Source organism: Giraffa tippelskirchi, chromosome 3 (genome assembly GCF_054371585.1).
Source record: "Giraffa tippelskirchi isolate mGirTip1 chromosome 3, T2T-mGirTip1v1.2.pri, whole genome shotgun sequence".
NCBI lineage: Eukaryota > Metazoa > Chordata > Mammalia > Artiodactyla > Giraffidae > Giraffa > Giraffa tippelskirchi.
In genome coordinates, this window is record NC_137277.1 from 138,485,157 (window position 1) to 138,509,549 (window position 24,393).

Genomic DNA, 24,393 nt, shown 5'->3' on the forward strand with positions numbered 1-24,393 from the left:
ATTTTTTTCATCCCTTTCTCCCAAGACCACTGAACTCATATCCCTTTGTCCTGGGTAGACAACATCAAGTCAACATCAAGAGAGAAGGAGAATCTGCTAAATAGAGAGACTGGTAAGTGAGACATCCCATGCTGAGGACACAAGCCCAATAAGAACAAGTATTTCAGAAGATAAAATTGCTTCCCCCATAAAGCATAGAGAATTTTGTAGGAAAAAATCCAACACTTAGTAAACTGACTTATCATTAACAAAATGTATTAATTTTAATGGCCTCAAATAGTGACATAAACAAGCATATCAATGGATCTCTACTTGCAAATTTGCTAAATACCCATTAAAAAGCCAGAATCTCTTTCTGAGCAACTAAGAATATCATGATTGATTCAGAGCCTTTCAAATGTTTAAGGGAGCACTTCCTCTCAACTGAGACAATACCAATTATTACTGAAAACTCTAGAATTTGGTTAAGGAGGGACAGTGGGAACAGACCACAGCCAGTGGAGACAGGAGGTATCTCACTGAAGACCACCAGGGGAAATCCATAAGCACACTAGTCATAACAATTAACACATATACGTTACTATATGCCAGTTACTGTTCCCAATCCTTTACACTTAATAACTCACACTTTCACTCTGAGTTAAATAAACCAACATCAACTTTAATGGCTCCAGTGAACCCAGCTTTGATTTTCTGGGTTTTTTACAACTAGTTTGTTTTTACTGTAGGGTTGAGCCATCATTCATTCACATATTCTTTCATTCATACATTGAGTCTGAAAATACACATTAAAGTGCCTGCTTTATGTGTAACACAGTGTCTTATTGAGCATAGAAAATGAAAAAAAAAGTCACCATTATATGTCCCCAAAGTCCTTTTATTTTCCTTCTAAGAACAGAGTTTAATTGCATTTCTGAGCCACCTGGGAGTTAGTCTGGAGCCATGTGACCGAACTAAGTTCAAGGAAATGAGGGTAAAAGTGGTATGTACCACCTCTGGCTTGGCACATATAAATCTCCACTACATTCTCTTTCCTTCTGTGGTGATGTTGGTGGCCACATATTGAAGATGGTAGCAGCATGAGACAGAAGGAAAATGGCCCCTGAAAGGCTGCATGGAGCAGATTATTCACCAAACATCCAACAACCACATCAGAGTTGAGCAATTACTACTGTTTCATGTCTTAAGCCATTGAGATTTGGGTTTTTTTTTTTTTCCCCATTGTAACAGCTACCCTTACTTCCCTAATAAATATGAAAGGTCTCTGAGACTTGAAGCAACTGATGTTCCATTTTTTATGCCAGTGTCCCTTCTATACTACTTATAAGCTCTGTGCCTTTGAAGGAAATTATTTAACCTATGTCAACTGTGATTTACACATCACAAAATGGGTCTATGAGCCTAACATAAATAGACAGCCAGATATTTCTCCAGTAAAGGTGGATTTATTCAGGATCAGCAGAGGATTGAAATTTGGGGTCTGCCACTATGGTGGGCCATGTGCAAGCTTCCACATGGTGAGCAGAAGAGAATGATTTTATAGGGGGGAAAGGAAGATGGGGAGGATTATAGCAAACAAAGAGTACATGGGTTTCCATTGGCTGAGTCCTTGCCAGGAAAGAAGAGGAGTCTTTCTTCTTCCTGTTGGGCTCTGTTGTCACCACAGTGTGAAATCTCACCTTCTGATCTTCCAACTGTATTTAATAGAGGTTTCTCTTTGTTAATTTTTTACATTTCCCCCTTTGATCAAGATCTTCCTCTGAAGTGTTGCGGATCAAGAGATAAGATTTTCCAGTTTCAGGACCTTTTTGTCCTTCAGTAGGATGAAAAAAGGAAAGACTTTTACTGGGTGTAGTGTCTCATAGCACACAGATTGAAAACCTATTGAAGTCATATTCAAGCAATGAGAGAGGGTAGGAGAGAGAACTCTCAGTCACTTTTAATCTAAAGTCTATGTTATCAAAATTATAGACATCTCTTCTCATCAGAAGTGCCACGTTATTACTAAAGACTTGTTGACAAACTTGCATCAGACCTGGTTCAGATATCTTGGGAAAGCTATCTCACCAAAAGCCATCTGCTTTAATTCTGGGAAATCCTTACTTTCAGGCCACCATAAAATATTCAGGTTCAGCCAAGGTTTGGCGCTTTCTTCAGGTGTGTGAAGTGAATTCAAAAGTATATGCTTTGGAGTTTAGTGCTACAAGGGTTGGTTAGTAGTATCTGATAGGAGCCTTTCCAGTGAAATTGAAGAGATTTCTTCTGGAGGTGTTTTTTCCCACTAGACAAAATCTCCAGGTTGCAAGGTATGATGCTTAGGTCTTTGTTTTTTGAGAGCACACTGTGAAAAGATTTGTCTACCAAAACATGATTATTTTTAGTAGAAGTATTAAGGACTTTGCAATATTGGGTTGTCTCTTTTTATCAGTTATGGGACAAAAGAAGCAGGAGCCAAACGAATTGGACATCCTGTGACTATCTTAAAGGGAAAGAGTGAGTATGTGATTTCCAAAAGGGGTAGAGCTGGAATTTAAAAGGACCCAATGGCAGTGCTTTGGGTCAAGATATTTGGAGAGCTGCTACAAATTTTACCAACTGAGTCTTAATAATGCTGTTAGTGCATTCAACTAAACCAGAGGGTTGAGGGTGTTACCACCCTCAACACAATGAACATGCTATAAAACCTGCCAAACAGCACAGACTTGTCAAAGCACCTGGCTAAGTAAGTGAGTTTTTTGATTACTATGAAGTTTGAGGGGAAGATAGCTTTTCCAAAAGGACTTTAAACCACAAAAGAGGCAATAGCCCACCTGCAAGGGAAGTCTTCAGTCTAACATAAAAATATACAGAACATGATTTAAACATATTTATATCCATTGGACAGAAGAAGTTGTATTAAATCTATTTGCCAGACCTCAAATGGTCCACTAGGCAGTTTAAAATGTCCTGAAGCAGAATGAACAAGCTTCCCTGGGTTGTACTTCAGACAAGTGGGCATGTGAGGTAGGCATTTTTTGCCATCTTGTTAATATTTCCCCACAAATATTGATTCATGAAGGATATTATTTTGTCAGTAAACCAATGGTTTAATGCATATACAGTGGTGAGGAGTGGAAATTTTAGATCTCAGGTGGGACTAGATAGTTATTTAGTCCAAACTAGAGCTTTCTCTTTTTATCAAACAAACAATTTCTGAATTTCCAATCTTGTTTTCTTTTCCTGAGGCCAACTACCGGGCTTCTCCAACCAGTTTTTCTAAGTTATCATTTGGGGAAATATCCCTTTGGTGGTTTGTCCACTGATAGTTCCTTGAAGGATAATATTCCTTGAGGAAATATCAGCAGGGTGATTTCCCTTAGCTTCCAGAGAGTCAATTTACAATGTCCTGGAATCTTAATAATAGCTAAAGCATCAGGTAAGTGTATTACATCCAATAATTCCTGAACATAAGAGCCATTTTAAAATTTTATTTCTGCTAGGAGTAAGGAGGCCACATTGCTTCCACAACATTCCAAAATCATGAGCCACTCTGAAAGCATATTTACTATCAGTATAAATATTGGCATCTTTTCCTTGGTTAAAGTACAAGTCCATGTAAGAGCCTATAATTCAGCCTATTGGGCCAAAGTAGTCAAGGTAGAGATGCTGCCTCAACAATTCAAAAGTAGTTGCAGTAGCATACCCAGCACAGTATTTGCCATTGTCACCTTTTAAACAAGAATCATCAGTGAACCGTGAGAAGTGAGTGTTAGCCAGAGAAGCTTCCTATAGATCATCACAAGGAGACAAGAGGTGATCCACCAACATTAAGAAGTCATGAGGGACTTCAGTAGGAGGAGAATAACAAGAATAATGCTATTGAAGGCAATGGCACCCCACTCCAGGACTCTTGCCTGGAAAATCCCATGGACGGAGGAGCCTGGTAGGCTACAGTCCATGGGGTCGCTAAGAGTTGGACACAACTGAGCGAGTTCACTTTCACTTTTCCCTTTCAGGCACTGGAGAAGGAAATGGCAACCCACTCCAGTGTTCTTGCCTGGAGAATCCCAGGGACGGCGGAGCCTGGTGGGCTGCCGTCTATGAGGTCGCACAGAGTTGGACACGGCTGAAGTGACTTAGCAGCAGCAACAATGTAAACAAGTTGTATGAGGGGCAATTAACAACATGACTCCATAGGAGGTGAGGCAGCTGATTGAGAAATGTCCAGTGTGGTGAGAAATTCAGGACAGCTTCTACTGCATAAGAAACAAAAATGGTTAAAGGAATCCCACCATTTTCTTAGTGGCCTTAATCGGAAGAGCAGTGGCCAAAATGGGTCAAAGGCAAGGGGGCTATCCTTGTGCCACAGTTGCTGGTTATAATACCCTATGAGTCAATGGTGCTCCACATGTTTTGGGATGAGTTCCCTTCCTTTTCTACACAAAGGGAAAAGGGAAGCTGCTGACTGGGGTGCCCAAGGGCAAACTGGTTCACCTAACTTTCCTTTAAGGCCTTGAAAGCCATATCATCCAGTTTTTCCCATAAAACTGGAGTTGTTATTGTTGAGTAGAACATGAAGGTTTGGCTATAAGAATTTGGGGATCCAATTTCAACAATAATCACTAGTTTGAGAAAAACCTCAAAGTTGGCACTTGGAAAACTTAGAATACCTACATTTATCTACCCTGTTCTGATACTGGATGTCCTAAATACTAAACCTAAGTTTGCGCAGACTGAAATTTTTCTTTGGGGATTTTATGCCTCTTTAAGCTAAAAGCTTTAGCAAGTGGATGCTATCTTCCTATGAAGAAGCTTGAGAAGAAGATCAAAGAAGCAAATTATCCACATCTTGCAACAAAGTAGAAGCTCTAGAGAACTTTATATCATCGGGATCAGCCTCCAGGATTGTGAGAATTAAGAAGAACTCTTAGTAAAACCTTGAGGCATTGCTGCCCAGGTGAATTGTTTTTCTTCCCAAGTGAGGGTGAAAAAATATTAGTTTTATCAACTAGAATAGCAAAGAATGTACTTAACAAATCAAGTACAGTAAAGAATTTACTTCTGGAAGAACGGATGTTGGTAACATATGAGGTTTAGAAACAAAAGGATATCAAGAGATGACAACGTTGTTTCTTGTACAGAAAGTGTGTTACTTGCTCAGTCATGTCCAACTCTTTGCAACCCCATAGACTGTAGCCCATCAGGCTCCTCTATCCATGGAATTCTCCAGGCAAGAATACTGGAGTCAGTTGCCATTCCCTTCTCCAGGGAATCTTCTCGACCCAGGCATCGAACCTGGGTCTCCTGAATTGCAGAAGATTCCTCTGCAATTCTTCACTATCTGAGCCACCAGGGAAGCTTATTGTACAGAGGTTCTGGAGAAATCTCCATCCTCAGCTCTTAAGTTTTCTCACCAGTAAGAGAGAGACTGTTACAAGGGATAATGAGGCCTAAATCTCACAATCTTCTTAAGAGCTTTATGCCTTGAAATTCTTCTTTACCTAAAGGGTATTAAGTCTGTGAAGAGGTTTTAAAGGGACTATTAGAATCTTGATGGGAGGTGAGCTGTGAATTTTGCCAATGTCAGCCGGAGATCTAGCCCATAAGGAAAGTGGTGGGTGATTAAACAGGGACAAATGATTAGTATTTCCTGAGTCAGCTCTAGTATCATCAGAGACAGAAGAAATAAAAGATGTCAAAGGCTATTTAATTCATCTGGTTGGTTACTTTGATGACTACTTGTTAATATCTAGAATTATTTCCCCCTTTTGGGGGAAAGAAATTCTGTCATGACACTTCTCTAGGAAGTCTCTAATTAATAGATGGGGCAGAGGAACTCAGGAGAAAAGGATGTGTATCCCTCAAAGGGGTCTAAACGAAAGGGAGGAGGCTCAGAAGCAAAAACCTTTTGAGGTTCATTAAAGATCTCCACTATTTGAACTGTTTTAGTGCTCCAAGACAGGGACTATTTTATAGTATCAGAGTTGAGAACCAAGAGTATGGTTCAGGTATCAATTAGGACTGGAAGATATTTATCTCTAATCTGGATGAATGTTTTCCAAGCTGATTGACAGGACTGGGAAGGGTCCCGTCCTCAGAGCTCCATCATTGAGAAGTGGGAGGATGTTAGAAAAATTTCTTAAAGGGCAGAATGTACCTATGTTTAAATTCATAGCAATCTCTTTTCCAATGTTCTGGCTCTTTGCAAGAATAGCAGAAACTAAGATGGTTTTCTTTTCATCCAAGGTCTTTCATTTGCTGGAGTTGAAGATTAAGAATGTTGTCAGTCAAAGTGACTCATCTAAAGAATAAGAGAACTGGTTTGCCAGATTAACTAAATCTGGAGTGGACATCCTGGTCTCTTTTACCAGAAAGGGAAAGTCCCAGTCCAGCCCGTTAATAAACACAGAGTTAAAAGCTACCTGATGGAGTCAACATGTAAAGGAAGACCAGAATTTTCTTTGAAACCAGTATGAAGTCAATTTTAATAGTCATGAACAGAATCATCAGATTTTTGTGTGCAAGGCTGAATTTTGTTTAAATCAAGAGGCTTTGGAAAAGCCCTAGGAATTGCTCAGCAAAGTGACCTAGAAATTGCCTGCTGCTGCTGCTGCTAAGTCGCATCAGTCATACCCGACTCTGTGCGACCCCATAGACGGCAGCCCAAAGGCTCCTCTGTCCCTGGGATTCTCCAGGCAAGAATACTGGAGTGGGTTGCCATTGCCTTCTCTGAGAAATTGTCCAAGCCTGAGTATATAAGTTAGCAGGTGGTTCTCTTGGTTTTAATTCTAAAGCCCTTTCAGGATTTTCCCAATCAACAGTTTTCATCCAATGCTGGGCCTGATCTTTCACAACAAGCATATAAGCTAGTTGATATAAGTCAGAGAAATAGATTAAGTTTGAATGACTATATTAAATTCATCTGCAAATCTATGAGGAGCTTTGGTTACTTTGGGGAGAATCTTTGACTATGGCTCACAGTTCAGCTTTAGTCCAGGAAATGTAAGAAATTAATGTTTTAACCTCTGGATCCTCAGAAGGCTTAATTTTAACAGGGAAGGTCCTGATAAGTTCAGAGGAAAAGGGAGCAGGGAGTTTCAGAGAAAAGGGGAAGTTTGGCAAGATAATTAGTATAGAGGAACTGAGGGTATAGAGTAAGCATAGGTAGCATAGAAAGAATGATGATGGTGCCAGAGATAGAATCTAACTGGGAGGAGCTAAGGGAATGAGACAAGATGAGGACAAAGATGGAGCCTGAGACAGCAAAGTCAAAGAGAAAGAGTCTAAGGCTTCAGGACCCATTTTATCTTTTTGCAATTGTTTGTTTGCCTCACTTAATCTCAAAATTTTATTTTAAAGAGAGGCAATTTTAGACCCTAACAACACGGAAAGTGAAAGTGAAGTCGCTCAGTCATATCTGACTCTTTTGCGACCCCATGTGGACTGTAGCCTACCAGGTTCCTCCATCCATGGGATTTTCCAGGCAAGAATACTGGAGTGGGTTGCCATTTCCTTCTGGAAAGCCTCAAAATAACAAATGAAATAGGCATTCCACTCTGTTCTAGAAATTTGTGAGCTGTTGTAGCCCAATACAGTTTTAAGAAAATTAAGTTTGGAGATTTCAAAATTTCCCCATAATGACTGCTGATATTCTAAATTGCTTTTGGTCAGGTCAGGCCATTTAATTAGAAATGTGCATAAGGAAGGACCACAGTTTTTAAACAAAAAATCAGTCAGAGTCCCTGTGGGGGTTAGGGAGAGGACTCAAAATGTTTAGATAACTGAAATCCCATTTCTCAAAGGTTTTTCCCCCCTAGAGTAAAAGTATAATTTTTCAAACAGCGCAATACAAACAACTTGAACTTCAAACATCTTGCAAGTTAATATCAGCCAGTTCTAAGGAAACAGCTTGGTCCCAGAAGACCCAGTCCAAAGGCTTTCCAGCCAGTTTCCATAGAACAGCCCCTACGCCAAAGGGATGGACCAATGGTTGAAAAACCAGGAAAGTTTCAATGAAGCAGCACTTCTTCCCAAAGGAATGGGCTGAAGGCATCTCAGTCAGCTTCAGCTGAAACAGTGTGATCTCAAAATCAATCAACATGCCAAATGAGTACTCACATAAAGAACAACACATTATCCAAAAAGAACAAAACCTTAAAATAGATCCTCAGTGAGCCTGGAGAGTTTCAAACACAAAGAAGGCATGAACTGGGATACAGGAGAAGGATGTACCTTCCAAGTTCAGTGTTAGGGAGAAAACCAGTGAGCATCAGTGGTCTAAATTATAGATACTATCCCTGTTGGCTCACCAGCCCTGGAGCCACTGGGGGTTTACCCTGGTGCCCACACAGACTGTCACAATGTTGATCTGAAACAAATAGACTATCAGATATTTCTCTTGCAAAGATGGGCTTATTTGAGATGAGCAGAGAATTGCAATTCAGGCTCTGCAAATATGGTGAGCCACATGCTAATCCCCACATGGCAAGGGGAGGAGAATAATTTTACAGAGAGAGGGAAAAAAAGTTGGGAGGGCTATAGAAAACAAGGAATCCATGATTTTTCACTGACTGAGTCCTAGCCAAGGAAAGAGGGAGAGTCTTTCTTCTTCTTGTTGGACTCTGCTCCTGTCACAGGATATAACTCCCTCTTCTAGTCTCTCATGGAGAAGGAAATGGCAAACCACTCCAGTATTCTTGCCTAGAGAATCCCATGGACGGAGGAGCCTGGTAGGCTACAGTCCACAGGGTCGCAAAGAGTCGGACACGACTGAGCGACTTCCCTTCCCTTCCTTCCTTTTAGTCTCTCAACACTACTTAACTGAGGTTTCTGTTTGGTTAAGTCTTTGGAGGAGTAAAAAAACTAAAATGCAGCATTGTGAGGATATTTAAATATAAATACCTCCAACATGATCCTGGCTTTTAGTAGGTACTCAATTAATGCTAGTTCATTATTTCCCCGACAGCCTTCAAACTCAAATGATACTGGATGAAGAAGGAAGACAATTTATTTTCATTTCTCCTTAGGATGGATTGAGTCCAGGATTTTCACAGTTTGCCTCAGTTTGGCTTCACACTTCTGTGTTCACAGAGGATGCTTTATTTACCTGGATGTAGAATTGAATAGGTGTGAATTTCAAGGTAACAGATTTGTAGCACTGACATTAGCATTTCAAAAAAAATGCCCTCAAATGACTGATGGGAAGTGTTTTCACACACTGCCTAATCTATTTTCACACATCTATGCTCCAGGCTGGATGCTTTTTATCACCTGTAGAAGGAACTGAATAGCTGTGAGTTCCAAAGCCAAGAAGCTTACATCATATTTTAGCATTTCAAAGAGAAATCAAAGGAGCCTTTAGAAAGCACTTTCATATTTCTCAATGTTACACATGAGTTTTTCATGCTTCTAGGAAGTAAGTTTTTATTTAAGTCCAAAAAAGAACTGAACTGAGAAATATTGACAAACCACTGTTTCACAAATAAGAAGGCCCTTAGAGTCCAGCTGGGCCCTGTCTGTCACAGGCTGCTGTAGTGGTCATTTAGCCTCTTGTACATCTTTTGGGTGATGGGGAATTCATTCCTCAGGAGGCAGGGCCCCAATGTTGGACCATTCTATGAAGATTTTCTTTCTTATTAGCAAACATCTGCTTCCCTAAATTGTGCCCACCCATCCTAGTTATATGCTTTAAAGTAATATAGAATGAGTTAGGCTCCCTGTTATGGAGCAACCCTTCAGATATCTCAGGACAGCTGTCACAGATTCCTTTCATCCTCACTTCTACCTATTTAGCATCTTCATTGCTTTCCTCTGTCCCTGATATGCTTTGATAGGGTTCCCTTCCAGATAACCTGGCCACTATTCTTCTCATGGATTTTTGCATGTCACAGCTCCTCACAATAGGAGACATCCACAACAGACTCCACAGTGCCAGTCACAACCTCCTCTACAGATCTGATCACTAAAATTATTCAGTTGACCTCCTCCAGTTCCTCTCAATACTGAAGGTGTGCCTCTGATTTCTAGAATGGCACACCTTTTTCTCATTACTATTGAAGCTGAATTCAGCCTCTGTATCCCAATGCTGAATTAAATCTTGGAGACAGAGTTTGAGGTCAAGTAGAAAAGGATAGCTTTATTGTGTTGCCTGGCAAAGGGAGCCACAGCAGGGTAATGCCTTCAAAACTGTGTGTCCCAACCTGGAGAAGGTAGTAAGGATTGTTACAGTAATGGTTCAAAGAGGGCATGATCAGCTTGTGGACATTCTTCTGATTGGTTGGTAGTGAGGTAAGTGGGAGTTAGCATAATTAACCTTCTGGTTCCAACCAGTCTGGGGTCTACTGATTGTGCGCATTGTACTGTTAACTTCCCACCTGGCGGGTATTTCAGTATCTGCAAAACAGTTCAAAGATATTGTTGTGTGCATCCCTTGAGGAAGAACTAGGATACTGCCCTATGGCTGCACAACTGTTCCTTGGCTGCTCTTCCTTTGTCTCTATATCCCTTCCCTTCCCTGATTAGCAACTGCTTGATTGAATCTGTTCATTGGAACTCACGGAATATTATGGAGGCTGGATGAAGCCTATTTCCTATAATCAAGAAATGGGTGACACAGAAAAACTTTTATGCCAAGAGTGTCACGGGATCCCACTCAGTATCACTACTGAATTTTATTTGAGGTCCTCATTCCATTTTGATTGAAATCTTGATTTTGTAAGGAGGAAGGGGAATGATTTTTCCTTTACCCTTTTGAGTTCTTGGCTGAAACCTTCTGTAGTAAAACACAGATTAACAACAGAAAAACAGAAATTTATTAACATGTACGCCTCACGTATACATGGGAAATGCCCAGGGTAACTGGGTAACTCCCTGAGATGGCCCAAGCCACCAACTTAAATACTATCTTCAGCTAAAGACCAAAGAAAGATGTTAGGGAATGGGGGAAGTCAGTTATGGAAGGTAAAAAGCAGGTAAACAAGGGTACAGTTTACTATACAGATTTAAGTCTGTGCCTTCTCCACTGATAAGAGTTGTGATCTAGAGTCATCCTTCCCTTTCCTAGAATGGAGAGGGAGACACTCTTACAAATGGTAAATGTGAGTGTGTGTGTGTATTAGTCGCTCAGTCATGTCTGACTCTTTGGGACCCCATGGACTGTAGCCTGTCAGGCTCCTCTGACCATTGAATTTTCCAGGCAAGAATACTGGGGTGGGTAGCCATTCCCTTCTCTGAGGGATCTTCTTGACCCAGGGATTGAACCTGGGTATCCAGCATTGCAGGCAGATTCTTTCCTGTCTGAGCCACAAGCCCACAAATGGTAAGCACTAACATACAAACACACATTACTGCACCCAGATTTGGAGTTTTCCTGCATTGGATCAATATCCTTTATGAACTGAGAATCAAAAACCTTCACACAGCTTACTGTCCACATTAACATGCCTTTACTATTCCATTTCTTCATCACTCTAGCTTTACTATTCCAGGAAACTCTTTCCCAGGAATATAAGAGTTGCAAATAACTTTAGTGTTCATTCCAGGAACTTCCTGAAAGACCATCAATTCTTCAAAAGAAAACAGCAATGATAAATTATATCCTAACACTGTCTGAAGCATGCCAACTAAAAAAATAGTCACAATCTAAAAGCTGAGAGTTGTTTTATTCAGTGAGAATTTTCAGGACTTCAAGCCTGGGAGACTGCATCTCAAGTAACCCTGAGAAAACTGCTCTGAGGAGGCAGGGGGAGAAGTCAGATTACACAGAAATTTCTAACAAAAGGCAGGTAGTCTGAACATCAAAAGTATTTTTGTAAATTAAAAAAAACCAGATATCTCAAGTTAAGGAATTTAGTGCTTTTCTATGCCTGGGAAGATGCAAGAGTCTAGGCTCAATGAAATCATTCCTTTCATATGCATCTCAGCTATCTGGGACCAGTACCCTGTGATTTTTCATATCCTGAGTTCTTCAGGGCTCCCCGTAGGGAGTGGCTGCAGCCTGGTGGTTGACAGATCACAGGTATTCTTCTCCTTCCTGAGTGTTTGGAGGGCTGGAAACACTGATGACTGTGACATCCTCATTTGTTGATATGGCAGGAAATATTCCATTTCTCAAGACTTTGTCCCCAAACTCCTCTCCTTGCTGCTGCTGCTAAGTTGTTTCAGTCGTGTTTGACTCTGTGCGACCCCATAGATGGCAGCCCACCAGGCTCCCCCATCCCTGAGATTCTCCAGGCAAGAACTCTGGAGTGGGTTGCCATTTCCTTCTCCAATGCATGAAAGTGAAAAGTGAAAGTGAAGTCACTCAGTCATGTCTGACTCTTAGTGACCCCATGGACTGCAGCCTACCAAGCTCCTCCATCCATGGGATTTTCCAGGCAAGAGTACTGGAGTGGGGTGCCATTGCCTTCTCCACCTCTCCTTGCAGTGCCCACCAATTCTAAATTATTGTATCATGCAGTGCCCACCAATTCTAAATTATTGTATCATGACCCTTACCCAAACCTAACCAAGTCCCAGTTTGAGATACTCTTTACACTAGATTTCAGAGCACAATAACAATCCCAACATTACCCTTTCTTTTCCAAGACACTGGAGATTCAACTGTTAAAGTAGGATTTTCCCTTACCAAGATAAGTAACAAGTTCATTTGTTTTACAAACAGGTTGTGGTGACATTTCAGGGAGCCATTATCCAATAGTAGAATGGGAAAAATACTGCCCATCTCATGGGACCATTGGGAGGATTATTTTTTTTTTTTTAAAGAGACAATGTTAAGTGCTCTATTTGTGCAACAGACTCAATAAACACAGTACTTGCCAAATAGTAGGTACTTTGAATATAATTAATTGATAAAATGGATTAATAACAAGTATAGTATTAAGATTTTCCCTTCTCTGAGCATCATATCTGAGAAGCAAATGAAAGAAGTTGGAGGGATAGATGCGGGGGAGAGAGATGAAGAGAAAAAGTGAGAAACAGAGCTTTCACACCTTTCAGCAATGTGTCAGTTTGTAAGTGCATCACCAGAAGGCATGGGTGTCTAAGGCAGCTAAAGGCAGCTGCCCATCAAAGGTTCATGCTCCCCCTCTCATAGATTCTGAGATATGGCTGGAGAGAATCACCCAGCCAGGGTTGCATAACTCAGACTCATGTATCTAGGTTGAGCATGTGTCTCCTTCCCACTGTAGGGGTAGAAACATAATTTTCCCTCTCCTCTTCTAAGTTCTCATCTGGGGCCCCTGTAAGAAATGATTGATAAAAGAAAAACAAAAGTTTTCTGACATTTATATTTCATATATACATGGGAGATACACAGGGCAAAATGAGTAACTTGCAAAGAGCTGACTTAGAATTCAGGCTTAACTACCATCTTCAACCAAATCAGTCAAAAAAGGTATGGGGTGGGGGGCATGATATGGAAAAGAAACCAAGAAAAGGAGGATAAAGGAGGGTAATGCTTGCTTTGCAGGTATAAGTCAGTGTCTTCCCCATTGGTAAGATTCTTTTGCGATTTAGACTCAAACTTCTCTTCAAACAGAGAGGAAGACATACTTATGAGTGGAAATTACCTTTATAAATGTAAATTTCCCTATTTCTACTGTCTTCTCAGAGCTTTTCCTATGACTGCAGTATCTCAAAATAACCAACCCAAAATAGCGCTTATGCCATAGAAGTTTATTTGGGAGTGTCATGTTCTGGTCTCCTACACCATCAATGGAAAGAGACAGGAATTCATATGGGTCATATTCAAGATAAGCCACTTAAAAGGGGGTTTTCCTTCTTGCTTTTTCTTTCTCCTGCCACATAAATGCTAATGAGTATGATGGATTTGCCCCATTCCACCCAAGGCAGCAGTGTTTATGATTCCAAGAATTACACATTCTTGATGGTTAGGCTACAAACCACTCCCTTCCCCAATCCAGTGTGAACGACACAAGCCTGAGTACTCTGTTGCGTTCCTGTATGATCACCCCCTACTGGCTAATGATTTTCCAAGTGAGCTTCAAGCAGACTCTACTGGGTCCCACACCTGTATATGCCACAGCCTCTGGGACATCTTTGCTGCATAGCTCCCAGGCACACCCAAGACTGGAAGGCCATCTTTCCTGTTGTTGCAAACCCCACTCCAGGGAAGGGCATCATCATCCCACAGGCCCAGAAGCCAGAAACCCTGGAATTTTCCTCTGTCTTATCATCGTGACTGGGTTATGCTACCCATCATGTTGACCACCCTACCCAGGTCTGGATCATTGCTGCCACACTTCTGTTAGGGAACTGTTGACCAAAACCACCCACCTTGGCCAGGAACAATGATAACCACTTGCATGAGTTGTCTCATAACAGGAGGTCCTGAAAGGAAGATGGCACTATTGCCAAAAACTAACCAAAACTAAGAAAGAGAATTCAGGAGAGGCCAAAAAAGAGGGAAGAGATGCCAGTCCTTATGTCCTATCAACCTCCCAGAATCCTTCATGCTATAATCCATCTTGGTTGAGAGATGTGTGCACCACCAGGAAGGACCCTTAGTCAGACCAAATATGGGCCAAGATGATTGTCCAGAGACAACCTGGAAACTAACCTCATTATCATAAAACCTAAGCCACACATGGCAGAGCAGTTCTCCTGGCTTCCCTTACCTTGCTCCTCTCTGCCTGGGTACTCCTTCCCGATAAAGCCTCTTGCTTTGTTAGCATGTGTGTGTCTCCTTGGACAATTTATTTCTGAATGTTAGATAAGAGCCCACTCTTGAGCCCTAGAAGGGGTCCCACTTCCTGCAAAGCTTTCATGAATTTTCTACGAAAGTCTAGTGTTTAAACATAGTGCTCAGATATTCATGCTTAAGTTTACAGTAGACAGAGATTTTTGTGGAATCATAGTGAAGTGAAGTGGTTAAGAGCATGGTTTCTGAGCCAAATGACCTGGGTTCCAGCCCTTGCTCAGTTACTTACTAGATTTGCCACCATGAGCAGGTTGTTCGAGCTAACTATGCCTCAGTTCCTTCATCTACAAAATGGGATTAATGCACCTACCTCATAAGAGTTGTTGAGAGGAATAAGTGAGTGCCCTCAGAGACAGTACCATCATCCCATTTTACATTTTCCTTTTAAATACGATATCTGCTACCTGGGTAAGCTCATCTGTACAGGCAGGCCAGTGCTGGTGTCCTGATCCTGCCATGTGTCGTTTTCTGTAACAATAAGTGACATCTGGAGCCCACTGCCCAGCACCCAGGACATCCTATCTTCTCCTTGGGTCGCCCAGTATCCCTGTCTCACAGCAACTCCCAGAGCCCCCAGCTAAGGCTGCTGGTCAAAGCCACCCTCTGGAATTGAAACTGAGTGGGGCCCAGAGAGGTTCTCAGGCACAGAGGCCCTTTTGTCACCCATTTCTTGTAGATGAGACTCCAGCCTCCATGACTTTCCCTGAGTTCCAAAGGGCAACAGTTACTAACCAAGGGAAGAACAGCCAAGAATCCATCTGAAGCAAGATTCAAAGGACCAGAGAAACCCATCAAGATTAGGAGACTACCACCTGAGTTGAGATTAAGGCAGTGCAGGCCCTGCTTACATCTTTATCTTGTCCCCACCTTTGAATCATTGTTATAAAACTCCTCATCAAATCCTCCTGGGTTGGGATACAAGAAAGACATGAAAAAGGCAAAATGGTTATCTGAGGAGGCCTTACAAATAGCTGAGGAAAGAAAAGATGCAAAAGGCAAAGGAGAAAAGGAAGGATATACCCATCTGAATGCAGAGTTCCAAAGAACAGCAAGGAGAGAAAAGAAAGCCTTCTTCAGTGATCAATGCAAAGAAATACAGTAAAATGATAGAGGCAAAAGACTAGAGATCTCTTCAAGAAAATTAGAGATACCAAGGGAATATTTCATGCAAAGATGGGCACAATAAAGGACAGAAATGGCATGGACCTAACAAAAGCAGAAGATGTTAAGAGAGGTGGCAAGGATACACAGAAGAACTATACAAAAAAGATCTTAATAACTCAGATAACCACAATGGTATATGATCACTCACCTAGAGCCAGACATCCTGGAGTGCAAAGTCAAGTGGGCCTTAAGAAGCATCACTACAAACAAAGCTAAGGGAGGTGATGGAATTCCAGTTGAGCTATTTCAAATCCTAAAAGATGATGCCGTGAAAGTGCTACATTCAATAGGCCAGCAAATTTGGAAAACTCAGCAGTGGCCATAGAACTGGAAAAGGTCAGTTTTCATTCCAATGCCAAAGAAGGGTAATGCCAAAGAATGTTCAAACCACCTCACAATTACACTCATTTCACATGCTAGCAAGGTAATGCTCAAAATCCTTCAAGCTAGGCTTTAACAATATGTGAACCAAGAACTTCCAGATGTACAGGTGGGATTAGGAAAGCAGAGGAACCAGAGATCACATTGCCAGCATCCATTGGATCATAGAAAAAGCAAGAGAATTCCAGAAAAACATCTATATTTGCTTCATTCCTTACACTAAAACTTTTGACTGTGTGAATCACACTATGTGGAAAATTCTTCAACAGATGGGAATACCAGACCACCTTATCGGTCTCCTGAGAAACCTGTATGGATGTTAAGAAGCAACAGTTAGAACTGGACATGGAACAACAGACTGGTTCAAAACTGGGAAAGGATTAAGTCAAGGATGTATATTGTCACCCTGCTTATTTAACTTATATGCAGAGTACATCATGTGAAATGACAGGCTGGATGAAGAATAAGTTAGAATCAAGATTGCCAGAGAAATATCAATAACCTCAGATATGCAGATAACACCACCCTTATGGCAGAAAGTAAAGAGGAACTAGAGTCTCTTGATGAAGGTGAAAGGGAGAGTGAAAAAAGCTGGCTTAAAAACTTAACATTCAAAAAATGAAGATCATGGCATCCGGTCCCATCACTTCATGGCAAATAGATGGGGAAACAATGGAAACGGTGACAGACTTTATCTTCTTGGGCTCCAAAATCACCACAGACAATGACGGCAGCCATTAAAAGAAAAGACACTCATTGCAAGAAAAGTTTTGACAAACCTAGTTCGCATATTAAAATGCAGAGACATTACTTTGCCAACAAAGGTCCGTCTAGTCAAAGCTATGGTTTTTCCAGTAATCATGTATGGATGTGAACATTGGACCATAAAGAAAGCTGAGCGCTGAAGAATTGATGCTTTTGAACTGTGGTGCTGGAGGAGACTCTTGAGAGTCCCTTGGACTGCAAGGAGATCAAACCAGTCAATCCTAAAGGAAATCAACCCTGCATATTCATTGGAAGGACTGATGCTGAAGTTGAAACTCCAATCCTTTGGCCAGCTGATGAGAAGAGCTAACTCATTGGAAAAGACCCTGATGCTGGGGAAGATTGGAGGCAAGAGGAGAAGGGGATGACAGAGGATGAGATGGTTGGATGGCATCACCGACTCAATGGACATGAGTTTGAGCAAGCTCCGGGAGATGGTGAAGGACAGGAAAGACTGGCATGCTGCAATCCTTGGGGTTGCAAAGAGTCGGACAAGACTGAGTGACTGAACAACAACAGAGAAGGGAAGGAATGCAAAGATAAGGGAGGACAGTCAAGAAACAACAGTGTAGCAATAAAGCAAAGTCCCAGTTTTTCCTCAAGGTATATAATAACAATCTGACACATACATCTGTGTTCTGCTACAGAAACTAAGGCTCCCACTCAGGCAGAGGATTGTAACTACCTGCTGAGACCCAGACTGGTCAGAACCTGAAAACTGATTATTGAGATTCCTGGAACACCACCCCTGTTACCTCACCACCAACCAATCAGGGGAAAGTCATACATTCTGCAGCCCTCCACTCAAATGTTGCCTTTGAAAACTCTTCCCTGAAGACCATCTGGGAGTTCAGGATTTTTGAGCATGAGCCATCCATTCTCTTGGTTTCATAATCACAGCAAATTACCCAGCATTGACAGTGCCAGGCTACAAATGCAATTCTCAACACAAATGTTTATCTTGAAAACTGACTAAGTCCAAACCTTCTTCAAAAGGTTCAGACACCCATAAACTGAGGAGGTTGGCAATGCTTTCACTGCTTTACAGGTATTTTGTGTTGGTCTCAGCCTAGGCAGTGATGCTATTGACTAGGAAAACCTGGGGCACTCACCTGGATCTGCACTATTCAGGCAACCCCCAGAAACATTTCCCCTGTTGGAGCCATATGGAGGCAGGACTAGCTCTAGTGGTTCTTATGATTGCAGGATGTACCTTAGTAACAACCAGCAGAGAACTTTGAAAAAACAAGGTTTGTTACTCACAGGTCCTTGAGGGTACACAGCATGCATGCCCAGAACCACTCAGCAGGGTTGGGGTTAGGGTAGGGGGTGAAGTGAAGTTGCTCAGTCGTGTCGGACTCTTTGCAATCCCATGGACTGTAGCCTACCAGGCACCTCCATCCATGGGATTTTCCAGGCAATAGTACTGGAGTGGGTTGCCATTTCCTTCTCCAGGGGATCTTCCCGACCCCGGGATCGAACCCGGGTCTCCCGCATTGTAGACAGATGCTTTACCATCTGAGCCACCAGGGAAGTCCTAGGGTAGGGGGTAGAATAGCATAATCATAGGGTTCTGCCACTGTTGAGGATGGGACGCCTAGTGTTTTGCAGATTCACTCTTTACTGGTGAATTTAAAACATAACAGCAGGCACTACAGCATAGGAATGGAAAGGCAGGGTCACTCAAGAAATCGGTTATCTAGGTCACCATGGGCTTTCTATAAGCATAAATTCATGGGTGGGGCAGCCTGGCTCTCTATCAGTTGTGTAGCTGGCAATATGCTTAATCCAGATGGATGCCTTTGAAATGGATGTTTTAGCAATGAAAAGCTTAATGTCAGGCACTTACATTACAACAGGTTTCGGCCTCATCTTTTAAAATATATATATACATTTATTTATTTATTTTTATTTGGCTGCACCAGGTCTTAGTTGCTGCATGCAGGATCTTTAGTTGTAGCATGTACCATCTAGTTCCTTGACTGGGGATTGAACCCAGGCACCCTGCATTAGGAACATGGAGTCTTAGCCACTCGACCACCAGCTAAGTCCCTAGCCTAATATTTATGATTAGTATGTAAGCAAAGACTGAGGTGTCTGGCCTACCACCTACCAGCTGATCACAGCAGCTTTTACACCTCCTTATCCTGACCTATTACTTGGGGATACTGGCTCCCACTCCCTTCCCAGAGTCATTAAATAATTTTTTCCAGCTTTTGAGATATAATTGACACAGAGCCTTGTTTGAGTTTTCAGATGTATACTGTAATGATTTGATGTACGTATATATTGCAAAATGATTACTACAAAAAGGTTAGCTAACATACTTATCACCTTACATAGCACAATTTTGTTTGTCTGCTGAGAACTTTTAAGATTTACTCTCTCAGCAACTTTCAAATATACAATACAATGTTGTTAACTATAGTCACCAGGCTATACTTTACATCCCCACAGCTTAAAACTGGAAGCTTTTACCCTTTGATAACCTTTACCAGTTTCCCCCAACTCCCTCATTCTTCCCCAATGCATAAACAATAACAACTGAAAAACAACAACAAATCAATGGACAGTTAGGGTTAGGGTTTTTCCATGTCTTGGCTATTATAAATAATGATACAATGATTATGATAGTGGAGATATCTTTTTCAGACAGTGATTTTCATTTCTTCCCATATATACTCAGGAGTGGAATTTCTAGATATGGTGTTCTGTTTTTAATGTTTTGAGGAAACTTCATACTATTTTCCACAATGGTTGCACCAATTTATATTCCTCCCAGTGTTGCAAAGGAGTTCCCTTTCCTCCACCTCCTTGCCAGTACTTGTTTCTCTTGTCTATTTTTTTTCTTGTCATCTTTATAACAGCCACTGGTGTGAAGTGATATATCATTGTGGGTTTGATTTGCATTTCCCTGGTAATTAGTAATTTTTGAGTGTCTATTCATGTGTTGGCTATTTAAATATCTTCTTTGGGAAAATGTTTGTTTAGACACTTTGCTCATTTTCAACTGGATTATTTGGTTTTTTCTCTTGAGCTGTATGAGTTCCTCATGTATTTTGGAAATTAACGCCTTATCAGACATGAAATTTGCAAATGTTTTCTCCTAATTCATATGCTGCCTTTTCTCTCTCTCTCTCTTTTTAATCATGTCTATTGCCTTGTAGAATCTTTTTGGTTTAATGTAGTCCTACTTGTTTATTTTTACTTCTGTTGCTTGCGCTTTGGGTGTCATATCTACAAAATCATTCCCAAGACCAACATTGAAGTCCTTAATCCACTTCAAGTTAATTTTTATGGATGGTATGAGATAGGAATCTAGTTTCATTTTTGTATGTGAATATTCCATTTTTGCAACACCATTAATTGAAGATACTGCTCTTTCCCCTCCATTGAGAAGTCTTGGTTCACTTGTCAAATATTAATTAACCACATATGCAAGGGTTTATTTCTGAGCTTTTAAACTGTTGCATTGGTCTATGTGCCTACTTTTATGCTAGTAGCATACTGTTTTGACAAATATAGCCTTATAATACAGTCACTCACCTAGAGCCAGACATCCTGGAATGTGAAGTCAAGTGGGCCTTAGGAAGCATCACTACGATGGAATTCCAGTTGAGCTATTTCAAATCCTGAAAGATGATGCTGTGAAAGTGCTGCACTCAATATGCCAGCAAATCTGGAAAACTCAGCAGTGGCCACAGGACTGGAAAAGGTCAGTTTTCATTCCAATCCCAAAGAAAGGCAATGCCAAAGAATGCTCAAACTACTGCACAATTGCACTCATTTCACATGCTAGTAAAGTAATGCTTAAAATTCTCCAAGCCAGGCTTCAGCAATACATGAACCGTGAACTTCCAGATGTTCATGCTGGTTTTAGAAAAGCCAGAGGCACCAGAGATCAAATTGCCAACATCTGCTGGATCATCAAAAAAGCACTAGAGTTCCAGAAAAACATCTACTTCTGCTTTATTGACTATGCCAATGCCTTTGACTGTGTGGATCACAATAAACTGTGGAAAATTCTTCAAGAGATGGGAATACCGGACCACCTGACCTGCTTCTTGAGAAATCTGTATTCAGGTCAGGAAGCAACAGTTAGAACTGGACATGAGATGACAGACTGGTTCCAAATAGGAAAAGGAGTACATCAAGGCTGTATATTGTCACCCTTCTTATTTAACTTATAGGCATAGTACATTATGAGAAACACTGGGCTGGAGGAAGCACAAGCTGGAATCAAGATTGCTGGGAGAAATATCAGTAAGCTCAGATACGCAGATGACACCACCCTTATGGCAGAAAGTGAAGAGGAACTAAAGAGCCTCTTGATGAAAGTGAAAGAGGAGAGTGAAAAAGTTGACTTAAAGCTCAACATTCAGAAAACTAAGATCATGGCATCAGATCCCATCACTTCATGGCAAATAGATGGGGAAACAGTGGAAACAGTGGCTGACTTTATTTTTTGGGGCTCCAAAATCACTGCAGATGGTGATTGCAGCCATGAAATTAAAAGACACTTACTCCTTGGAAGGAAGGTTATGACCAACCTAGACAGCTTATTACAAAAAAGAAACATTACTTTGTTAACAAAGGTCCATCTAGTCAAGGCTATGGTTTTTCCAGTAGTCATGTATGGATGTGAGAGTTGGACTATAAAGAAAGCTAAATGCTGAAGAACTGATGCTTTTGAATTGTGGTGTTGGAGAAGACTCTTGAGAATCCCTTGGACAGCAAGGAGATCCAACCAGTCCATCCTAAAGGAAACCAGTCCTGGGTGTTCATTGGAAGGACTGATGTTGAAGCTGAAACTCCAATACTTTGGCCACCTGATGCGAAGAGCTAACTCATTTGAAAAGACCCTGATGCTGGGAAAGATTGAGGGCAGGAGGAGAAGGAGATGACAGAGGATGAGATGGTTGGAGGGCATCACAGACTCAATGAACATGGGTTTGGGTGGACTCCGGGAGTTGATGAGTTGGTGATGGACAGGGAGGCCTGGCATGCTGTGGTTCATGGGGTGGCAAAGAGTTGGACATGACTGAGTGATTGGACTGAACTGAACCGAACTGAGCTGAATACTCTCTGTAGTCAGGAACTGCCATGTCCCCAGCTTTGTTCTTCTTTCTCAAGATTTCTTCGACTATTTGGGTTCTTTTGTGGTTTCACATAAGTTTTAAGGTTTTTTTTTATTCCTGTGGGGAAACTGGTTTAAAATTCATTGTATCCTGCTTCTATTGTTCCTCATGAGAAGTCAGACTTCATTCTTCTTATTGTTTTACACACATCTACCCAACTGCTTTTAACATTTTCTCTTTGTCGTCAGCTTTTAGCACTTTGATAAGGATGTGCATAGATAATTTTTCCTGCTTGGTATTTGCTGAGTTTCTGAGATCTATAGTTTACTTCTTTCATAAATTTTGGAAATTTTCAGCAATTATTTCTTCAAATATTTCTTATCTCTCTTCTACTTCTGAAACTTCAACTGCTTATATATTAGACTGTTTTACATTGTCTGATCAGTCTTAGGCACTCTGTTTAGGATTGGTTGTTTTGTTTTCTGTCTTCCTTTTTCTTCTTATTCTTCAGTTTGTGTAACTTCTATTGATTTGTCTTTCAGTTATTGATCTTTTCTTCAACTATGTCCAGTATTGTGTTAAGTCAACCCAGTGGATTCTTAACTTCAAAAACATTTTCAATACTAGAATCTCCATTTTTTTAATTTATTTTTAAGTTTATTTTATTAATAAATTTAATTTATTAAATATATTTTTCAACTCCTTATCTCTTGCATTGCTAGTGGGAATGTAAACTGATACAGCCACTATGGAAGACAGTATGAAGATTCCTTTAAAAGCTTTGACCCAGCATTCCCACTTTTAGGTATATACCCTGAAGAAACCAAATTGAAAAAGACATATGTATCCCAATGTTCACTGCAGCACTATTTACAATAGCTAGAACAGGGAAGCAACCTAGAGGTCCATTGACAGATGAATGGATAAAGAAGCTGTGGTATATATACAATGGAATACTACTCAGCCATAAAAAAGGAATGCGTTTGAGTCAGTTCTGAAAGTGAAAGTCACTCAGTTGTGTCTGACTCTTTGCAACCCCATGGACTATACAGTCCATAGAATTCTCCAGGCCAGGATACTGGAGTGGGTAGCCTTACTCTTCTCCAGGGGATCTTTCCAACCCAGGGGTTGAACCCAGGTCTTCTGCATTGCAGGCAAATTCTTTACCAGCTGAGCTACAAGGGAAGCCCAGTTCTAATGAAGTGGAAAAACCTAGAGCCTATTATACAGAGTAAAGTAAGTCAGAAGGAGAAATATAAATAGCATATACTGATGCATATATGTGGAATCTAAAAAGATGGTACTGATGAATTTATTTTCAGAGCAGCAATGGAGAAACAGATATAGAGAACAAGCCTGTGGATACAAGGGAGGTGAGGATGGAGGGGGTGAGATATATGGAGAGAGTAACATGGAAATTTACGATACCATATGTAAAATAGATAGCCAATGGAAATATGCTATATGACTCAGGGAACTCAAACAGCAGCTCCATGACAATCTAGAAGGGTGGGATGGGGAGGGAGATGGGAGGGAGGTTCAGGAAGGAGGGGACATGGGTGTCCCTGTGGCTGATTCTTTTTGATGTATGATAGAAAACCACAAAATTCTGTAAAGCAGTTATGCTTCAATTAAAAAAATAAATTTAAAAAATACAAAAAAAAGTTTCCATTCCTTTTATTGAACTTTACTTATGTTCATCTATTTTGTTCTCCTTTTCTATAAATTCTTTAAAGTATTTACAATAGTTATTTTGTATCTTTATCTGTTAATTATAACCTCTGGGTGATCTATGAGCCTATGTCTATTAATGTCATTCTCTTATAGGCCATATTTTTCCAATTCTTTGTATTTTTTATTATCATTATATGCTGGATATTTTAATGACACTGTATAGAGAGTCTATGTTATATCAGCTCTATCTAAATTATGTTATGTTTTGTTATGTCAGGCAATTAAATTCCTGGCAAAGAGGATCTATTTCAGGTATATTCTTAACCTTAGGATATTGTCACTCATGGACACAGACTCTTCATCTTAAATGTGGTCTTTGTAAGGGTTTATATTAAATGTCCAGTGTGTTTGACAAGGTCACTCTGCATGGGACAGAATTTCAGGGTCTCCCAAGTATTCACAGAAAACTGCTCAACTCTAATTCCATGTTTGGTTACTGTTTCTTATTGAACAAATTATCCCTCAAATGTAGCAACTTAAAAAAAAAAGTATTACACTCTCTGTTTCCCTGGGTAGGGGATTCATGCAGAGTCAAGTAAGACTGACTTATTTCTATTCTATAATGTCTCCGGC